Source organism: Maylandia zebra, linkage group LG6 (genome assembly GCF_041146795.1).
Source record: "Maylandia zebra isolate NMK-2024a linkage group LG6, Mzebra_GT3a, whole genome shotgun sequence".
Taxonomy (NCBI): Eukaryota; Metazoa; Chordata; class Actinopteri; order Cichliformes; family Cichlidae; genus Maylandia; species Maylandia zebra.
The window spans coordinates 9501991-9523804 of record NC_135172.1 but is presented as its reverse complement, the minus strand read 5'-3'; the positions used below and the strand labels follow the sequence as shown (position 1 = coordinate 9523804).

The following is a 21814-nucleotide window of genomic DNA, read 5'->3' as shown; positions in this document are numbered from 1 at the left end:
TGTTGTTGTGATTTGGCACCATGTAAATAAAAGTAGAACTGGATTAAACTGAATTAAACTAGCCATTTATTGTTGGCTTATTATTAATGCAGGCTGGCTTTATCCTTTCTTCTCATCTTACTGTAAGTGCGGTATGTTTCTATCCACATTATTGCTTCATCTGGAGTTCAGTTTAATTGAACTTTGAAATCATGAGTATCTCTAACATCTAACCACAACCCATCTCAAAGAACAATGACATTTGATACGGATTTGTTGTAGCTCAGGAGTTAGATCAGGTCGTCTATTAGTTAGAAGGTGGTTTGATCACTCGATGCTCCAGTCTGCATGCAGTGTCGTTGGGCAAGATGCAAAACCCCAAGTTGCTCACCGATGTGGCCATTGGAATATGAATCTGTGTGAATGCTAGATAGAAAGTATTTATGTAACAAAAAAAAAATGTTCACCTTGCTGAATCTAAGCCACTGAGAATTAATGAGACTGAGAAGGCAAAAGTGGTCCAGACCAGTACCAATAATGTATAACTAATGATGTGACTACAAAGTATATCAACGGTTAAATAAGAAGAAGACCATTTAAATGATCATATACACAGTTGAAAGAGAAATTTAGCTTCTATTTAGATTGTACTGCTTCTTTTCTTTTTTTTATCTTGGTTGAAACCCTTGGTTGAAACTTTCTCCGTATCCAGAAAATGCCGCCTGCAGACCAGCCCCACGGCACTGGGCATCCAGCTGTGGAAAGCCTTTCATCTCAGTTCCTAATATTACTCCTGTGTTTAAAAATCAAGTTTTCAATTTCTTGCATTCCCAATATGTATCTATTGGGAAAATATCTCCAGACTCATGGATCTACTTTAAAGAAAAGTCCAAATGTTTCTGTTTTTGTTGCATAAAATAAATGGATGTTTACTTCACTTTTCCTACCCAGTATCTATCTGTTGGCCTAATAGCTTGTTTATGACTCAAACAATGATCAGGGTAGAGGTTATTTCATGCAACTTAATCAATTGATGCAGAACACAAGAAAAAAAAAAGAAAAACATCGAAGAAGTGAGATTTCAGCTTGCAGCACCAAGGAATACTAATACCACCATCCCCCCCCCCCCTCCCCCCATTTTTACTGTAGTGTAGCTGAACTCATGATTAAAGAACAGTGAGATCTCCTGTGTTATACAGGGACAGACCATTGTATTACACCACAGATTATTAGGAACGGCATATTTTATGATCGTGTTGATTTTAAGACACCTCTTCAGTCTAACATATACAGATATACACATATATCTATCTTACCCATTAAGCTGGTTTTGGACTGGATAAATCCAGCATTAAGCATTAAGCTTCTAGAAATGCCTTCCTCAAACCTATGGAGAATCTGTGGGCTATGCTCAAAAGCTAGATTTATATCAGGAAACCATCTCATTTAAATGAACTCCACCAATTCTGCCAAGGAGAGTGGTTAAGCTATCCAACCAGAATTATACCAGAAGCTTGCTGGTGGATACCAAAAGCATCTGGATGAGGTCCAACTTGCAGAGGGACATTTAACCAAATATTGGTGGGGGTGTATGTATACTTATGACCATGTGCTAATTGCACTTGTGAACCCTTGTGATTGTTTTTTTAAAGTCATCAAAGATTTAAGCTTTTCAATCACTCCTCTCACTGAAGATAAATCATGAAAAGCCCAAAAAAGTACAATGATATTCATATGACCTTTTTAGCACAACTGCATGTGTCAGATTATCCATTATTTCGAAAAAGGCAAGATTTGTCAAAGATGTAGACAAGATACACACTTTTCTTCACTTCTTCAGGTAAGAATAAGTAAAAGACAATAACACTGCTTCCAGATGGTAAGTTACAGTGTGACATATATGTCATTGTTAATAAGTGGACAACTATTAGCGAAGTCACTGAAAAGTCTGATACTGAAGTCCAAAATAAAGTTGAGGCTACAGTAAGTTTAATCACTTTGTGATATTGGTATTGATAAACAACCATATAAACCTCTCAGATAAAGTATATTATTGCGAACTATGGGGCAATAAAGCTTATTGCCTCTCACAGACAGCAGAATATTGTTTTTGTAACATAATCCTTTTTTTTTTTTGGCTGGTAACCTCTGGAATAAGATTGTTTCTTCTGTGAAAACAGGGCAACTACTAATAGTATCTCCCAGCAGGACAGGCAGGAGGCAGGGTGGCCATGGCCTCGCATGACCCTAAACTTCATTAGTTATCCCAGGCCGGTCCTCAGAAACATTTTCCACAGACACACGACTGGCCGGTCCAGATGCATCATCACCGTAGCAACAGGAACGTGAGCAAACTGCATAACGTGACAGCCTGATGGCTGGGATACCCAAGGATGAGGTTGGCATCTGTGGGGCAGCAACAGAGCGTGTGCCCATGGGAAAATGAAAAATGTCAAGAGAGATTAGTGTGTCTGTGTGTGGTGCTGGTGGTTTTAGGGGGGCAGGGCAGTTGGAGATACGGTGAGTATTGAATGTGGAAAGCTTTGTGTGTATTAGTGTGTAAGGGAATAGGAGTGTGTATGTTTTCATGTCTCTCTGAACTGCAGCTTTGCCTGTGCTGTTTTTTATATTTGGTACAATGTTTGGTTCAAACCTTTCCAACACCACCAGCATCTCAAGGGTACAGATAACGTAGTTTAGATGTATTATTTTTTTGTACTTGCGTTCTTGAACTTACAAATCCAACCATTTCTCAGCAATGTGTTGTTTTACTTTGCAATGCTGGTGTTTCAGTGCAAATATCCTTTGGTTTTGAGTGCAGCTTCCTTCCCCTTTTCTTATATGCATCTACACAAAAGAACTCGTTAAAAAAAACTTGAAATCCTGCATAGAAATTCTTTGCAGATATTTGATAAAAACTGAAACGGGTGCTGTGTTTTAACTACTGTATGTATCTTATTGATTCAATCTCTACAAAAGTTGTGCATTTCCATTGCTCAATGAGATTCTGCTGGTTGCCTAGCAACCTCACAATGATGAGAAGACTTCAGGAAGTTCACAGTCCCACACATAACACTAAAGAAGCCGCAAATTTGCTTGGGTTGTTAAACAAGCCCAAAACTGTGTGTGACATATTATCCATGGACTTTAGAAAGGATTCCGTTTTTTTAAGCTTTAAGTTAGTAGAATGTCCTAAGACACTGTACATCCTGCTATTAAAACAGGTGCAAAGTCTTTCTCTGTGCATATCTCATCACCATTAGCAGCCAATAAAGTCAGTGGTAGATGGATGTTTAGAAACTGTGTTGTATAAGCTGTATGCTTATTTATATTTATGCAATCAAACTGTAGCACAATATGTGTTCAAAAGGAGCAGTGTGCAAGTAAAAAAAAGAACACTTCACCATCAAATTGTATGCTTCTGCTGTAAGAGTAATCCAGCAGGCAGGCTGCCTGCACCCTAAAGTGTCCTTTATAATTGGAGCGGTCTCAGATCTGATCTGAGCATCTCCTTTGCTTCTTGACTCACTGACAGAACATCTTGCATCAGGAAAAATGGCTGTTTGGATTTTCTTGCATATTTCTTTCTGTCTGCTATATAATGATGTTCTAATGTTAGTGCTGATTAACTAGCCAGGATATAATGAAATGTTGTCTCACGTGTCTCTTATCGCTGATCTCTGCTATTGTATGCAGGTTGTATCTCCATGCTAATCTGTTTCATCCAGATAATTAGGCCTTTGAGCTGAGCCTTGCTGTTTTTGCTCTTATTGTTCTATAACATGGATTCCATATTTAATATCTGCTTTGGTCACGCAGCCTACCAGTCAAGTCAGCACACCAGAGGCAGAGGCAGGCATTCGATACACCCGGGGCTTAGCCCTAAAGGGCAGTATGCATGTGGGATTGGTTGGGGGGGTCGGTCAGAAATGACTGAAGATTAATAGGCTCTGTTTTGAGTTTTATTAAAAAAGAATGACATCATATAGGGAAAAATATATATCACATATGCAGGACACCTTAAACTAGTTTTTTAATTAAGCAGCAGGGCAGAACAAAATCGGGGCTGTATCAAGACACGCGGACTAAACCCCAATTCAACCAGACCCAGAACTGATCCAGAATTAAAACAGGACTACAACAGTTCAAAATCAGGACTACTGAGGACTTAACCAAAACAGAACCAGAATCAGAACTAGATGATAGTAGCACTAAAAATCATCATAGACCTGCACTACACTTAATTTTTAATTCTACCAAAGTACGCTATTTAGATTGAGAAAGGTTTATATAATTATTTAGCCTTGTTGTGCAAAAAAGCCTGCATAACTTAATAAATATATAATTTGAAAAATAACAAACCTAAAAAGAAACACTGGGTACGAGATACATGAGTACCTATGATACGGTGATACTTTTGGTAAACAACCATTTGACTAACATGTGTGTCTCACCTGCTCTTGTTCATCTCTCTCTCTCTCTCTCTGTTCCTCTCTCTCTCTATGTTCCTCTCTCTCTCTCTCTCCCTCTCTGTTCCTCTCTCTCTCTCTCTCTGTTCCTCTCTCTCTCTCTCTCTGTTCCTCTCTCTCTCTGTGTTCCTCTCTCTCTCTCTCTCTGTTCCTCTCTCTCTCTCTGTTCCTCGCTCTCTCTCTCTCTCTATGTTCCTCTCTCTCTCTCTCTCTCCCTCTCTGTTCCTCTCTCTCTCTCTCTCTGTTCCTCTCTCTCTCTCTCTCTGTTCCTCTCTCTCTCTGTGTTCCTCTCTCTCTCTCTCTCTCTCTGTTCCTCTCTCTCCCTCTCTCTCTCTCTGTTCCTCTCTCTCTCTCTCTGTTCCTCTCTCTCTCTCTCTCTGTTCCTCTCTCTCTCTCTCTCTCTCTCTCCTTCTGTTCCTCTCTCTCTCTGTTCCTCTCTCTCCCTCTCTCTCTCTCTCTGTTCCTCTCTCTCTCTCTCTCTCTCTCTCTCTCTCTCTCTCTCTCTCTCCTTCTGTTCCTCTCTCTCTCTGTTCCTCTCTCTCCCTCTCTCTCTCTCTCTGTTCCTCTCTCTCCCTCTGTTCCTCTCTCTCCCTCTCTCTCTCTCTTCCTCTCTCTCCCTCTCTCTCTCTCTCTCTGTTCCTCTCTCTCTCTCTCTTTGTTCCTCTCTCTCTCTCTCTCTCTCCTTCTGTTCCTCTCTCTCTCTGTTCCTCTCTCTCCCTCTCTCTCTCTCTGTTCCTCTCTCTCTCTCTCTCTCTCTCTCTCTCTCTCTCTCTCTCTCTCTCTCTCCTTCTGTTCCTCTCTCTCTCTGTTCCTCTCTCTCCCTCTCTCTCTCTCTCTGTTCCTCTCTCTCTGTGTTCCTCTCTCTCCCTCTCTCTCTCTCTCTGTTCCTCTCTCTCTCTCTCTCTCCTTCTGTTCCTCTCTCTCTCTGTTCCTCTCTCTCCCTCTCTCTCTCTGTTCCTCTCTCTCTCTCTCTTCCTCTCTCTCCCTCTCTCTCTCTCTTCCTCTCTCTCCCTCTCTCTCTCTCTCTCTGTTCCTCTCTCTCTCTCTCTCTCTCTCCTTCTGTTCCTCTCTCTCCCTCTCTGTTCCTCCCTCTCTCTCTCTGTTCCTCTCTCTCCCTCTCTCTTCCTCTCTCTTCCTCTCTCTCTCTCTGTTCCTCTCTCTCCCTCTCTCTCTCTGTTCCTCTCTCTCTCTCTCTCTCTCTGTTCCTCTCTCTCCTTATAAAAAAACATATCTGTGAACTTTAAGAGTAAAGAGAGAAACTATCTGTATTTCTTAATTGTAAATGGCACCAAATTGTATTCAAAATTGAGCCACACTTATGGAGCTCCACAGTTCTTTTCCAGGTGTTTTGGTTGACATCTCTTGATTTTCCCATTTCAAAGAAACAGGCTCTGTGTTTTGCCTTATATGCATCCACAGCTGTGCCACCAATTTACTCGCATGGACTCTACTAACCTATCAGAAGCTTCTTCAGCTCAGAATGGAATCATCTGGAGTTTTCTTATTAATTAACAATAAACTTAGTGTATATGTACTCCTAAATTTGATGAAAGTGATAAAAAATAGACAGCTCTGTCTCTCTTTATTCTGACATTTAACTAATTCAAAGGATATTTCAATATTTATTTATCCAAAACAAAACAAGTTTAATCTAAATTGATGTTGTACAGCAAAACAATGTTCTTGTGTTTTCCATAAAGTGTATGTAAATATCTGGTTTAAACTGTGAATATACTGCTGTGTAAGGAAATTCCTCGTGTTTTGCATAGAAATATATTGAACAACATACAAAGCATAATATATAAAATAACATCTACTTGAGTTTTTTCTTTGAAAGCCCCTTATGTCCATTCTTGTATATCAGTACATTACTGAAACCAATTTATTTAGTCGTGGAGGGTAACAACTGAAAATATGAAATAAACACACATAAGCTAAGACGTAAATTCCCACAGTGTGCGCTATGTGCTTCGAATATTGTGTGTAGGTTTTGTTTTATACAGTTGTCAGCCAGGCATCTAACTATGAAAAAATTACACTCCAAAAGACCCCGGGCTTCTGAAAAAACAACCCGGGCTTAAACCCAGTAAGCCCCCCCTTTGCCACTGCAGCACACGCTGTCTGTTGGCAGTGGAGTGTGGTTTTTATTTTGAAGCAGTTAAGACTGTTCAGCTTGCATAAGCAGTATCACAGCTCTTCTAAAGCTTTCAGAGTCCCAGTAAACAATGAGCCTTAATTAATGGAACTTTCACCATCGCAATTTAATGGTGGATATCTGTGGCATGTCATATATGTGTTTGTTTTAGTACATTGAATGTGTTCTCTTACTATTTAGTTGTTTGTAATCAAAGTGTGAAATCTATTGTTATGGATTAACTGATGCCTGAAATAAATTGGACTGAAGGTGTTCACTACATTTCTTGCTACAGTCAGAAAGAACTTTGGCAGCTGAGGCAGTATGAGACTGTAACAATGAGTCCCAGGGTCTGCTGGAGTGCAGGAGAGGAGCAAATGTGCCTGCAGTAAGAAAACAGAGAGGTCAGAGTGCACTGGTGTGATGGACTGTACACGTCTGTGGATCAGGCTACCTCTCCCAGAACAACTGAGGGTTTAGCGATACTGTACAGTGGAACTGCAGGTGCTTGGGACTTTTCATCTGCACTTCTTATCACTATCAGACCAGAATGTGCTGAAGTTGTAATGTTAATATTAGTATTCATTAATATATTCACATCTTTCTACAACAGTTTCGTTTCTATCTTTCATTTGTGGAGAACATTTTAACTTTCTTTCTGCTTTATTGCCTGTTTTTTTTTGTTTTTTGTTTTTTGTTTGTTTGTTTGTTTTTTACTGTCTGTCATTAACACAGAAAAACTTGAAAAGATTGAGAACATGTCCAGCTTTGTCAGTCCCAGGTGAGAGGGAATGGTGAGCAGTCATCAGTGATGTATCAGGTACAGACAGGTGTACAGACAGTATTACCTTTTCAGGTTTCAAATGCCTTTTCTACAGAACTTTCCAACATAACACTGTAAGAAAATAGAGGCAGTGTAATATGTGTGTGTTTCTTGTATTTTGTGGTCCTTTTGTCCATGTAATGCCTGTTTAATGTTAATGTTTCCAAAAGTACAACAAACGTACAAATGGAATTTTCAAATATGGATTACACTCTTCAAAATAAAAGACAATATTTAAAAGCCAAAGGAAGTAACCGACTTTGAAATTCATACCATGGGTGTGTCATGGGTTTGAATCTCAGTGACCATGAACGCACTGTTAGAGTTAAGAGGTCGAGTTTTCTTGAGAACAAGGTAATTTAGCATTGTGAAATTCATACCATAGGTGAATTTGCCAAGACACTTAGGGGTGCCACTGACTGCTCCCAGTATTTTTTGTTTGTTTGTTTTTATAAACATCCCCTATACTTATGAAGGCAGCTTGGATTCTGTGTCATGGCTGCCCTTCACTCAGCCTTGTTCTGCTGGAGGTTTCTTCCTGTTAAAAGGGAGTTTTTCCATTCCACTATTGCCAAGTGCTTGCTCATGATTAATCGTTAAGGTTTTCTCTATCTTTATAGAGTCTTTATCTTATAATATAGAGTGCATTGAGACTGCTCTTGTGATTAGGGATGGGTACTGGTATCGGTTCTGACATAAATGGTAGTAACCAGACCGAAAAGCAGCGCACATTTCGGTGCTTTATTTCGGTGCTTTTTTTTCCCGGAGATGTCATACACTTTGGATTCTAGCCAATCATTTTTACCTTTGCAAGCGTAGGTACGTACGTTCTTTTAGAGCAGAGCTACAGATTAAAAATGCCCAAGGCGAAGCAGTCAAAGTTTGGTTGTGCTTCACAGCAAAAGATGCAAACTCAGCAGCCTGCAACAAGTGCTTTAAGCTGATACTGTGATACTGTGCAAACACCTAGCAATGTATAGCATTTTGTTAAAAGCTGAGAAATGCGCCGTATTTAATAGCTTGCTTGCGAGACCTCACAACCGAGCACATCTACTGCGGGAGTGGTGCCTGTTATCGACCCGGAGTTAGCAACATCCCCCAAGAACCGGAAGAGGAGAGTCCTGGCCCCTAGCCCTGCCAGTGAAGCAGAAATGATGACGGATGATGATGGCAGCAGCAGCCGTTCTTTCCTGCGTGAGTATCTTAATGTTGTTCGTGTGTAATTTACGTTGAGTAGGCTAACCACGTTATTACATTAATGCATGTAAGGTGAACTAGCAAACACCGTTGTAGTTACATGCAGCTGTCTTCTTGTTTGATGGCAGATACTCCCTTCATCCTGGCCAAAAAGCTAAAATGACCAAAGAAAAAGTGGAAAACAGCTAAACATGAGAGGTTTTTGGACAAAGTTTGTGTTTTTTTCCATTGATTAAGCACTGCTTCCAGCCAAGAGTGATACCATATATGCCCTATAGCTGCAGAAAAGGCTAACATTGTTATCTTTTTACAAAAAAACAGCTGAACATGAGAGGTTTTTGGACAAAGTGTGTGTTCTCCATTCTTTAAGCATCGGTTCGAGCACAGTTTAAGCACCGGCACCATTTCAAAAGTACTGGTTTGGTACTGGTATCGGATAAAACCTAAACGATACCCATCCCTACTTGTGATTGGGCACTAAAGAAATAAAATCAATTGAAAAGAGTGCCACTATCAATAAAAAACACCCACATAACCAGTGTATAAACATTAATAGGATATTTCAAGAAGATCAGCTAGAATGAATAGTATCACAGCGAGCATTCTAATTTTAAGTCGCCCTTTTTTAAAAGGTACCTTCACTTAACAACAATGCAATTTCTTCCAAAAAAGCATGCTTTTTATTTAATTCCCACAATGTAATTGTACATAAGAAAAGAAAACTAATACAAATGAGTACAGAACCTTTACTAGGTCCTACAAATTTAAAGCCAGTACACTAATAATAACTGTTATGTTTTATAGCAGCTGCAAATTAACAACAAAGGACACAGATAAGAAAAACAGTATTATCAGACCAGTATTTAGGAAGCTATTGAGTTTATTTTCTAAATTAACACTACAGGTGTTAATGAACTTCCCCAGCACTAACTCTGCACTCCCCCAGCATGCTATAATTTCAGGATAATAAATATTCTATGAGCTCAGCAATCATTAAATAATGTCACTATAGTTTGCAAGCCTTGCATGAAAGCCAGTGAGAGGAACTAAAGCAGCCCAATAGTTCTCTTTAGGTAGTATTTCAGTATTATAGGCACAGCGGTCTATATGATATCTACTCTCAAACAAAGATATACATGTAATTCAATACATAATTCAGAGTGAATGCACCTTTTTAACATCTATTTAATATGGACAAAACAGCGTCTGTTTATTTGTGATTTCTTTTGTGCAGTGATAACAGTATAGGACCACACAGATCCACAGACACAACTCTCAGATAACTCCAAAAACAAATTGTGTGTTTTAATTGGATTTCTCTCGTGTCAAATATGGACATAACAGCCAGCAGTAAATTACTACTACTGCTGAGACAACTAGCGACTCTCAGGTCTTCACATCTGGGAAATGTCTAAGCAAATTTCGGCCTTAAAAAAATAACGTAGATTTCAAACCTCAGTGGTCAATGAAAAATTATCGAAGCTTAATTAAATGGCAACATTTTTTTAATGACCCTATTTCCCCCTTGTTTTTTTAAAGTCTGGTAAGATTAAAAGATATCAAAACAGCTGCAACACATAAACAGGGTCTCACTTCCTTTAACTTGAACTGGACTTTTCCACCATGGTTAGGCTGCTGGGGTCTAGGGTTTACTATGTGATATAGTACCCATTACGTTACAGTAAGCATTATTTTTTATACTATTGAGTCATATAGAAAAAGTCTACTAGTGTTTTTACTTTACGTGACATGTTGGTAACAGGGAATCTTTACCAGCTGATTCTGCTGTCCGCTCTGCTATGTAGAGCCAGGTGATGGGGTTTCAGCAAAGGAGCTGTTCCAGCGATCATCACAGAAATCTGAGGTGTTTCTACAATGATGTAGATGAGTTCAGTGAGCTCATTAACACCAGCGGGAACACGGTGAGTGTAGGCTGATCTGCTTCATGGAGTGTTGCAGTGGGACTTTAACACACTCACACTTTGCTGAACTACAGTTTGACTCTACCTGACTTCAGGATTTTTTGGACTGACAGAGACTTAATCTGAGCGGTAAGAAGAAAGGTGTAGGGATTGAGTGTTGTAATCCCAGACATGTTACTGTGAAAAATCATTTCTCAGGGCTGAATAATGAAGCACTAACAGTTGGAAGGTTTCCATATTACTTTCCAAGAAGATTCATCATTCCTATTTGGATCCGTTTGGATTCCTCCATCAGCTGATGCAGCAGTCATCCTGGTCACTATGGTGAATGGCTGTGGATTAATAACAGATCCTCACTGCCCTCTGCACCACTTAATGGACATGCAGCTGTACACTTTCTCTAACATCTGTTTCAGGCCCACAGCCACAGGGATACAGTACACTGATACAAGAAGCATGCATTCTTCATTGTGTCATATTTAGATTTAGTTCTATTGTGCCCTTCACTTTATTTGTATTTTCTTTTTAACTGAGCTCCTTCTCTAATGTAATTATTACCTTTCTAAGCATGTTTACTTCATGATATTAGATTTGATTTATTAAGCTAAGTTGTTTTTTATGTTTTGGCTGCTGTAACAGTAAATAATCTTAGCTCTATTTAGAACATTGAAGTGTCTTGCACCCATACAGTTTGTGAATGTGAGCTTACTGACCAAGCTTACTAACATTAAATGATAATTTAGCCTGTTGTCTACTAATAGGCTACTACAGCAAGTAGCAGAAACAACAATCCATCATTACTTTGAGAATTGAAGGTCAGTCAGTCTGGAAAATTGCTAAAACTTTAAATGCAGTTGCAAAAACCATCAAGCAGTACAACGAAACTGGATCACATGAGGACCTCCCCAGGAAAGGAAGACCAAGAGTCACCTCTGCTTATGTTATGGTCAAATAGCTGCTAGGAAATCTAAGGAAAAGCAACAAACAGAAGAGATTTGTCTGGGCCAAGAAACACAAGGAGTGGACATTAGACCAGTGGAAATCTGTGCTTTGGTCTGATGAGTCCAAATTTGAAATCTTTGGTTCCACCTGTGTCTTTGTGCGATGCAGAAAAGGTGAATGGATGGTCTCTACATGCATGGTTGTCACTGTGAAGCATGGCAGAGGAGGTGTGATGGTGTGGGGGTGCTTTGCTGGTGACACTGTTGGGGAGTTATTCAAAATTGAAGGCACACTGAACCAGCATGGCTACTACAGCATCCTGCAGCGATATCCATCCCATCCAGTTTGCATTTAGTTGGACCATCATTTATTTTTCAACAGGACAAACACACCTCCAGGCTGTGTAAGGACTATTTGACTAACAAGGAGAGTGATGGAGTGCTGCGCCAGATAGCCTGGCCTCCACAGTCTCCTGAACTAAACCCAGTGGAGATGGTTTGGGATGAGATGGACCGCAGAGTGAAGGCAAAAAAGCCAACAAGTGCTCAGCATCTCTAAGAACTCTTTCAAGACTGTTGGAAAACCATTTCATGTGACTGCCACTGCTGGGGTGGCTATGGAAGGAGGTAGAGCAGATCAGCTACTGATTGGAAGGTTGGTGGTTCGATCCTTGGCTGCATAATAGTATATATATATAGATGCTAACCTCAAGTTGCCCTCCGATGCGTTCATCGGAGTGTGAATGTTGGTTAGTTTGCTCTTGAGTTTAAAGTGCTTGTATGAGTTGGTGTGGATGATGCATGTTGTATACAGCGCTTTGAGTACTCTGGGAGAGTAGAAAAGCGCTATATAAGAATCAGTCCATTTACTGCCTCATGAAGCTCATTGACAGAATTTTGAAGAATCTGTGTAAAACGTGTTGTGAGATATTTCACACTACATAATTCCATATGAGTTCATTGATAGTTTTGATGCCTTCAGTGAGAATCTACAGTGTAAATAGTTATGAAAATAAAGAAAACCCATTAAATTGAAGGTGTAGCTATATCCATATTTTTTGTTCAACATATGGCTGAAACACAGTTTCCCACTAAAATTACTAAATGATGTTAGACCAGGTGCACGGCAAGCTTATCAGTGTTGCTGATGTCCAAACGTGGTCAGAAGATCTATGAAGTCTTTATACAGAAATAGGTCATAAGATGTATGTATTTTTAAATCAAAGTATGAACACCATCCCATTCCTGAAAAGGAAGAAAAAGATTTCTTTCTACCATTCAGGAGAAGTTGTCTAGCAATCCAATGTTCAGATCTTTGAAATGGTTAAAACAATGACCTAGGAGTTGAGGACGTGGCTTAAACCACATCCCTGTCAACCAAATAATTGCTGTTCATGTTCCTGTTGAAAGTTCTGTGCTTTGCAGACTACCTTTGGGTCCAGAATAGGCATCCATATATGACAAGGTGGGAGTCTGGCCGGTCTCGTTATTGCAGCAACGACTGAGTCATGGCAACAACATCAAAGAACACCTGGTGTGTATGTGACGCCAGAGGCTTTGATACAACAGCAATATTTGACACCCTCTGAATGAAAATAGACTGAATGCACATCTCAGCATCAGCTGTTTGAAGGAGACCACAAATTAAGCTTTCACGTTAGAAGTAACAGAACAAAAAACACTACTGGTTCTTATCGAAATGTCTTGATGTGTGTGAAATACTGAGAAGAGAACAGATTTTATTTGCATGTGTGTTTTCCATCTGCGAGACATAAAGATGGGGGTGTGATGGTTAGGGAGCTTTGCTGTGGGCCATATATGGAGTTTGAGACAAAGGTAACTACACCATAGCATATGGTGAAGTGGGAAAAATATTTTCTTGACAACAAGACAGAACAAACCTCCAAGCCCTGTGAGGGCTCTTTGAATCAGTGCGAGAGTGACAGAGTTCTGCATCTTCTGTTATCTTGTGTCCTAAGCCCACTGTAGCTGCTTTGAGATGAGCATGACAGCAGAACTAAGGAAAAGGAGCCTATCAAGTGCCAGACTAAAACACCTTCAATGCAACTGGAAAAACTTCAAGTTCAGCTCCGCACGTTTCTTCTTATTTTCCAACAATTAACACGACACCCTGCTTCTTTAATTAACTGGTCAACAGCACTACTGCTCTGCATTGACTACGATAAAGACTAGACCACATGCCGCCTAAAAAAGACCCAACACACTGCCAGAAAGCAGTAGCTGAAATCTCTGCGAGCACCAACGCCATATTCAGCAGCTATCGCTAGCCTAAAAACTCTATGGAGAGCCGCCTTGACACAATTGAGTCAACTCTGTCTAAGCTCCAGGCAGATATCCGGTCACCCGAACAGCGTCTAGATGTTATCGATGAGTCGCTTACTACAATGGACAGCCGTGTTTGTATGCTTGAAGCTACATGCAAGGAACTAATGGCGGCCACCGATAACCTGCGTTATACCAGCTAGGCCAGATGGAGGCGCACTCGCGTCGGGCCAACATCAGGATTGTTGGAGTGAAGGAAGGTGCTGAAGGTGGTAAGCCAGCGGACTTTGTTTCATCTTTGCTGCTGGATGTGTTGGGGAAAGACAACTTTATTAAGCCGCTGCAGTGGTTCTTGTTCTTTTTGTTCTTTTTTTTGTTCTTCTTGCTTTTTTTTGTGGCCTTTTTCTTTTTGGCAGTGGGGTTCAGTGTTCTTGTTGTTAATTTTGTTTTAACTGTTTTTATGCCAGTCCTTTGTATAATTTTTCACCAGTCCATGGAATTGCAAGGGCTTAGGCAGCACTTTGAAACGTGGGAAGGTTATGTCACATTTGAAGCATTTATCTTCTGATATAATTTTTCTTCAGGAAACTCATATTCACTCCAATAAACAGAGATGTTTAAGAGTAAATTGGGTGTCGCAGGTCTACTAGTCCACTTTCACATCTAAGGCCAGAGGTGTTGCTATACTTATACCACTCCATTTATATTTGGATCCGTCGTTACTGATCCGGGTGGGAGTTTTGTTTTGGTCTCTGGGTCCATTAACTCTTTTCCACTGGTTTTGCTAAATATCTATGTGTCATGGTCCTGGGTCATTTTGACCCAGTGTTCTTAGTTTTTCTGTAGTTTTGTATTTTGTTTCTTATGTCCATTGGATTGTTTGGTTTGGTATTTGGATTCCCCCTGTGTCCATGTTTTTATTGTGGTGTTTGCTCTGGTACCGTGTTCCCATCCTATGTGTTCTGTGTTCTCCTCATCCCCTCGTATTCATCCTTCTTCTCTGCCTCTCTCTCTGCCTCTCTCTCTCCGTGCTCATCTCTGTGTACTGTGTTGTGTTTAAGGTCCACATCTTGGTGTCAGTATCGTCAGTTTCGTGTCCTCCCTGCTCGGCCATGAGTAATTGTCTTCAGCTGTGTTCCCCGTGTGTTCCCACTTCCCTCGTTACCTTCTGTGTATTTATGTCAGAGTGTCCCTTTGTTCTGTGTTGCGTCGTCCCTCTAGGTTGTGTGCATTTTCCGTGTCTTCCCAGCGCCTCAGCTTTTAGTTGCTCCCAGTATAGTTTTATATGACTTCTTATGTTCCTGTTAATAAAGACCGCCCTTTGAGTTCATCCCCGTGTGTCTAGAGCCGTGCATTTGGGTCCTCTCTTGCCTTCACACAGCCGCCGCATGACACTATGCCCCTAATTTTGACTGTCCTGACTTCTTTTCCAAAATATTTGACCTAATTTCTGATTATAATATGTCTAATATAATAATTGGTGGCAATTTTAACTGCCATTTTGATCCTGTTTTGGATAGATCATCTACAAAAATAGCCCCCGCTACTAGATCCATGACAGTTTTGAACAACTTGGTAAAATCACACAACATGGTAGACGTTTGGAGGATTCAGCATCCAAACGATAGGCAATATTCCTTTTTTTCACCTGTACATTGTAGCTTTACCAGAATAGATTACTTTGTTACAGATTCTAGACTATTACCTACTATTGTCAGCTCTGCTTATCATCAAATCTTGATTTCTGACCATGCCCCACTTACCATGAAAATAGATTTTAATTTACAGCCTCGAAGTTTCAATTGGAAATTCAATTCTACCCTTCTGTCAGACAAAACTTTTTCCACTTATGTTTCCACTGAGATTTCAGATTTCTTAAAACACAACGACAACGGTGAGGTCTCTGATTCCACTCTTTGGGAATCATTTAAGGCAGTATTGCGTGGCAAGATCATCTCCTTTCAAACATTTTCGAAAAAAAACTAGATTAAATTGTCTGTCCCAAATTGAGTCTGAATGATCAACATTAGAGGACTTCACCAATCTAACACAGAGGACATATCTAATGCTATTCTAAAACTAAAACTTGAATACAATCATATTTTGGGAACCCAAGTCGGAAGCGATATTATTAAATTGAAACAAAGACACTTTGAGTTTGGAGATAAATTACTTGCCAGACAATTGCCAGACAATTAAAGATTTGCAAGGCCATCGGACCATACATAAAATTGCCTCCTCTGCCTCCTCTGAATTAATTACTGATCCTAAGCTGATTAATGACAGATTCATTGAATTTTTTAGCCAACTGTACTCTTCTAAATCAAATGCCACTGACTCTGAGCTTTTTAGCTTTTTTAACTCTCTGAGCATCCCAACCCTCACAGAATCTGCCACCCAAGCGCTTGAAGCCGACTTTAGTATCACAGAAGTCAAAGCTGCTATCCTTTCTTTCCCTAGCGGTAAAGCCTGCAGACCGGATGGGTTCAACATAGAATTTTATAAAGCCCATATTGATATAATCACTCCACTTTTACTCAGAATGGTGAACTGCTCTATTGCACGGGGCTCTTTCCCTGATAGCATATATGATGCCCACGTTTGTCTTCTCCCTAAGAAGGACAGAGACCCCACCAATGTGACTTCATATCGCCCACTTAGTTTATTAAACTGTGATCAAAAAATCATTGCAAAAGTCTTGTCTTCACGCCTTAATAAATTTTTGGGCACTTTAATTCAACAAGATCAAACTGGGTTTATCCCAGACAGATTTGCTTTCTCTAATACCCGTCATCTGTTGAATGTACTGTATGGAACAAACTCTCCAAATTCAGCTGTTATTTCATTAGATGCACAACAAGCTTTTGATCAAATTGAGTGGAAAAACCTGTTTGCTACGCTTGAGAAATTTGGCTTTGGTAGTAATTTTACAAATTTGGAACGTATGCTTTATGCACGGCCAAGATCATCGGTACTGACAAATTTTAATAGATCACATCCATTTCTAGTTCACCGGGGGACTAGGCAGGGTTGCTGTTTATCTCCACTGCTCTTTGCTTTAGCTATGGAGCCTCTGGCTATTGCAGTTAGAAGCAGCTCTGATATTCTGGTTATATCCTGTGGTCCTGTCAAATCTACTATACCTCTATATGCAGATGATGTGGCTCTAACACTGTCTGATGCCAGGCTCTCTTTGCCTTCATCTCATTAACAAATTTGGAAAACTCTCTGGTTTCACAATTAATTGGGACAAGTCCATGTTTATGCCACTGGCAGATGGGCTCGACTTTCTCAATCATATTAACGGGGATTCAACATAAAATTTAACCCATTTGACTGCACTTTGTGTTTGTGTCTGCACTTCTGCCGGACCCTGATTCCTTCCTGGTCTTGTTCCCCCCATCTTTTGGACTTGGGGAACTCTCTGTTGCCCTGTCTGACCTCACACAAAAGATCATCTTCTTTGGACACTGGTGTTTCTTTTGAACTTTTGATTTGTACTGGCTAACTGGTGTATTTTTTCTTTTCTTTCCTGTTTTCCTGTTTGGGTCTTTTTTTGTGTGTTTGGTTTTTGTTTTCTTTTTTTCTGTGCTTAAATGTTATTATTTTTGAATCTTATGTCCTTTGTCTGGTGTGATGTTATGTAACATTGAACTTAAAATGTTATAAATAAACATTTAAAAAAAAAAAGATCAGAAAAGTTCAAATGTCAAAAAAGGTTAGAATAAAGAGTGTCTACTTTCTTTGTTATTCTACAAACTTAGCAAACATTAACACATTTAGTATTTTCAGACTCTTTGGAACATCTATATCAATATATTCTTAAACACAGAAAGAACTGACTGTAAGTGCTCAAGCTAAATGATTTTTAAGGAAGTTTTTGTCAGTCTAATTTTGAGCTGCCCGCAGTACAAAAGAACTTCAATTCCAATTTACTGCACCACTCAGGTAGCACCTGCTGGAGCAAAACACAAGCAGAGAGGCTAATCCTCGAAAATCCAGCAGAATCTGAGTGTTTTGTATTCGACTCTCCTGTTCCCGGATTAATTTGAGCTGAAATGAAATCTGAAATTGACTCGCTGAATACTTGCCTGTCTCTCAGTGGCAAATGGGTTCCGAAGAGGACACATACAGTATAAATACACACAATAAAAATACAGCATGACAGTTCAGGTTTTACCAAATGGACTAGGCAGCCTGACATCTTGTGGGGTAAAGAGTAATTCTACTGTCAGATTCCAAAGTACTTTGAAAACCCAGAATGTGTCTTTCTTTGTAGACATTTATCTTTATTCTCTGAACTCTCTTTTTATCATGTTTCTCTTTTTCCTGCTTTACATTGCTGTGACTTATAATTGCTGCCTTTGTATCCATTTTCCATGTTTCTGCATGGCTCTGTCTGCCACTCTCCACCTCGCCACCCCTCCGCTCCCTCATTTCATTCAGAGCAGCCTGAGAAATCTCTAGAAATCTACTCCCTCTATTTCCCACCTGTCACTGGCAATCAGGCTCTAAATCTATCCAATCCACCGATCACACAGGAACTCACCGTGACCATTTGGTAATGCTGACAAGCACGTATGAGCCTCTTTCAGGCACCAGAAAGAGGCCACGTGTGCTACCATTTACATTCCCTGTGCCTCTGAATCAAGCCCTCTTTTTCTTTATTCATTAGAGGAGGTTTGTTGGCAGGCTGCTGCCTCTTGGTGGCTGCTTGAGGTAGGCTTGGTGCCGTTCACAGCTGGAGTTTTGTTGCTTCGTGGGGTTTTCATAATGGGAGAAGAATTCTCCTGGCACCCCTCACCATCTGTCTCAGAGACAACCCACCACCGTCCCTGCCTCCACCTTTACCTTCATCTTCTGTCTTTTCAACTTCCGTGCAGGTGTTCCTTCTTATCTCTAATCAGTGCTTTGTAAAAGGCCTTCAAAGTCTTCTCTATCTGTAAGCCAAGGCAAAGCAGCAATGTTGAAAACTTTTGCTACATTAACATGAGAGTTTTGTCCAAATGGAGGACGATTACTGTTAAACTCACCGTTAGTAAGTTGTGCAGAAGTTGTGCCCCAATTCAAAGCTAGGAACTGCCAAAAAACGTGACCCACAAAGATCCTCTCAGAGGATCTGAAAGCAGGCCTACCCCAAAATGGGTCAGTCTGACCTCAGAAATTTGTCAGTATGGCTTAAAAGTATTTCAGGCAGCAGTGTCTGAAACTCCCTCCCTCAGCTCCTTTCCATTGTCAGCATGAGGAGTCCTGTGTCCAACAAATCTAGTAACTTCCTAAAATTGGCAATCCAGTACAGCAATTCCATATGTCAATTTTAGATACTATTTGTGTCACTTTTTCTTGATTACAACACTAGAGAGTGTGCAAAAGGGTTCATCTTTATCCCTGTTTGTCTGGTTTGGAAGTGGGTCACAGCAGCTATCTGCCTTTTAATCTCTCACTGTGTCCTCCTACATCTTCCCATAATCCCTTTTATGTTCCTGTCAAAGAAGTGTCCTTTTGTGTTGATCACATAAAAAGAACATGGAGTTTTTATTTTGATGCGTGTTGTACTGCAGATGCTTGAAATGTCCCTGCTTTGGAAAGTGGTTTACTGTAAGTTGCCCCTTCAGCTTCCTGCCGTGACCATTTTTCAAAACCAAATGTGCTGTGAGAATTATAGACCTGTAATTCAAAGTGTGTAAAAGTAATGTGGAATTGTTTCCCTAGTTGGTAAAAGCCCAGTTTACTGGTCAGTTGAATCATATCTTTTTCTTCTTTTAACGTATATGGGAAGATTTATCTGCGTTGTAGCTCAATAAAAGTGAAGTGTTTGTTGCTGACACTAAAGAAATAATTCTAATCTTTACTGGGAAGTCACATGACCAGGGATCAGCGGCCTGGAATATCTGCCACCATTGATTAATTGGGAGGTTCATACATAATAAAGTCAAGATTTCACATGCTGCACCCTTTGTTTCCTTTTTGCTGAGGCCATGGAGATATTCACTCATCAGAAAGTGACGTGAAGCTGCACTTCAAAGTAGAACACACATCCCTTTTTCTTTCACAAGACTGTTATGTTAATGCATGCACATGTCAATAAAGCTGCTGTACTGAGGCTTAGTGCTGAGCATATGTAGAGAGAGTGTAACCAGAATTATATTTTGCAAGTATTTTCAGTTCGGTTCAACTCAATTTTATTTATATAGCACCAAATCAAAGCAACAGCAGCTTCAAGGTGCTTTATTTTGTAAGGCAAAGACCCTACAGTAATACAGAGAAAACTCAACAGTCACACAAGCAGGCACTTGGCAACAGTGGGAAGGAAAAAAAATCTTTAACAGGAAGAACACCCTGAAAGAACATGGCTCAGGGTTGGAGATGGGGGAGGTTTCAGATGCAACATTTCAAATGACATCATTACACACACAAGATGTTTTCCATATCTAGTTTGAACATCTGTCTTACAAGCTACTGATGCAATAGCAATATTTCACATTTAGAAAACACATTATCAACATTAATGACTAGAGAAGATTATTTTCATGGGTAAAATCTGCTCATTTAAATTGAAAAACTGGAAGTAATGTCATTTGTTTAAGAATGACTTTGACAGTGGGTGTGTGGGAACATGTGGGAACTTGATTTGCTGTTGATCTGGTACTATAATGCATATTCTGAAGAATCAGTAAATTAAATTACAATAATCATTCCACTTATATGGGAATGCTGGACAGCTTAAACAAGTTCAAGTTATGGAGCTGGGTAGTATTTAGTATTATGTATACAGCACTGGATTAATTAGCTTAGTGAATGTCAAGTTAGTGTTGCGATCTAAAAGTGTTTAGAATATTTTTTATTTCATTCATCTCTGGAAAAGATCTAAGGTTTTAGCAAGGATTATACTAATTAAATTTATTTTTATTTGGGGCATTTGCTGTGACTTATTCTAGTTTTACTATTGCCAAAAAGTTAGTTAAGACTGGGTCATGATGTCATCAGCGAGTACGTGCAAGAACGTGATTAGTAGAAACTCACGAGTAAGAAGAGAGAACATATGTTAGCTGTGCTTCATGTAAACTCTAAAACTGATGTGAGGGTAATAAAGTTGTCAAAACAAGAATGCAGTCATGTCTCTTTGAGGGTGTGTCAGGCGCAGTGGCCCGTGGACATGGGATGGACTCAAGCGCAGATTCAAAACCGGAGGCCAGGGGTGAGGTGTAACGAAAAGAGACTTTATTTTTACAATGCTCAGAGGCTAACAGAAAGTGCAGACTAGAATCAATGAACATAAACTAGATGTCTGAGGCGAGAGAAAAATACTGTGGTGAAAACTAGATGGCAGGGATAACTGGGTGCAGGTACTGGGCAGGGAAAACTGTGGCGGGCCCGGGCACTGAAACAGAGGACAGAGCAGTCAGGGGAATCCCACAGAGGGTTGCGAGTGAATCTAAAAAATAGTACACTGAGCTGTCTTACAAGCTTGCAGGTGGGGGTTGCGTGGAGGGGGGAGGCAGGAGAGGTCCAGGTGGGTGCTGCATGCAAGGCAGGGAGGCAGGCAGGAGAAAATGGCAGCTCCAAAACGGAGAGGGATTACCGGTGGCAGCAAACTGGTATCCAGGAGAGCTTGGTAGGTGGTTTTCAGAGGCTGACGAAAAAAACAGAGATACGGTTAATACACACGATTAGTCACCAAGGAACGGACGTGAGGCCGAGAACTGACTAAAGTTGGCAGATAATCTGGCGAAGACCAGTTGAGTGCGCCGGTCATAAATACTGCTGGTCCGATTGCCATCAGGTGAGGAACAACAAAGACTCCACCCAGTGGGGAGGAGCTGATGCTGTGGAAAACCACCCAGACCACGACACTACCCCCCCATCAAGGGTCGACCCCCGGCGACCGAGCCACCCGCGGCCCGCGTCGAGCCCCGTAAAAAGCAGAAAGCAAAGCAGGATCCAAAATCAAGGAACGAGACACCCAGGACCGCTCCTCAGGCCCATAACCCTCCCAGTCCACCAAGAACTGCCGGACCCGTCCCCGCCGACGGACGTCCAGAATGCGCCGGACCGCGAAGGCAGGA

At 40.5% G+C, this 21814-nt stretch overlaps 1 long non-coding RNA gene across 1 annotated transcript; it reads right to left on the bottom strand.

Annotated features, from left to right (window-relative positions):
* Positions 1-20947: 20947 nt before the first annotated feature.
* LOC143419135 (uncharacterized) lies at positions 20948-21582 on the bottom strand. Its single transcript, XR_013099113.1, has 2 exons — positions 21213-21582; positions 20948-21129 (listed from the first exon to the last, which is right to left on the bottom strand). It is a non-coding gene; the product is annotated as an uncharacterized LOC143419135 (long non-coding RNA).
* Between the last annotated feature and the right edge of the window lie 232 nt (positions 21583-21814).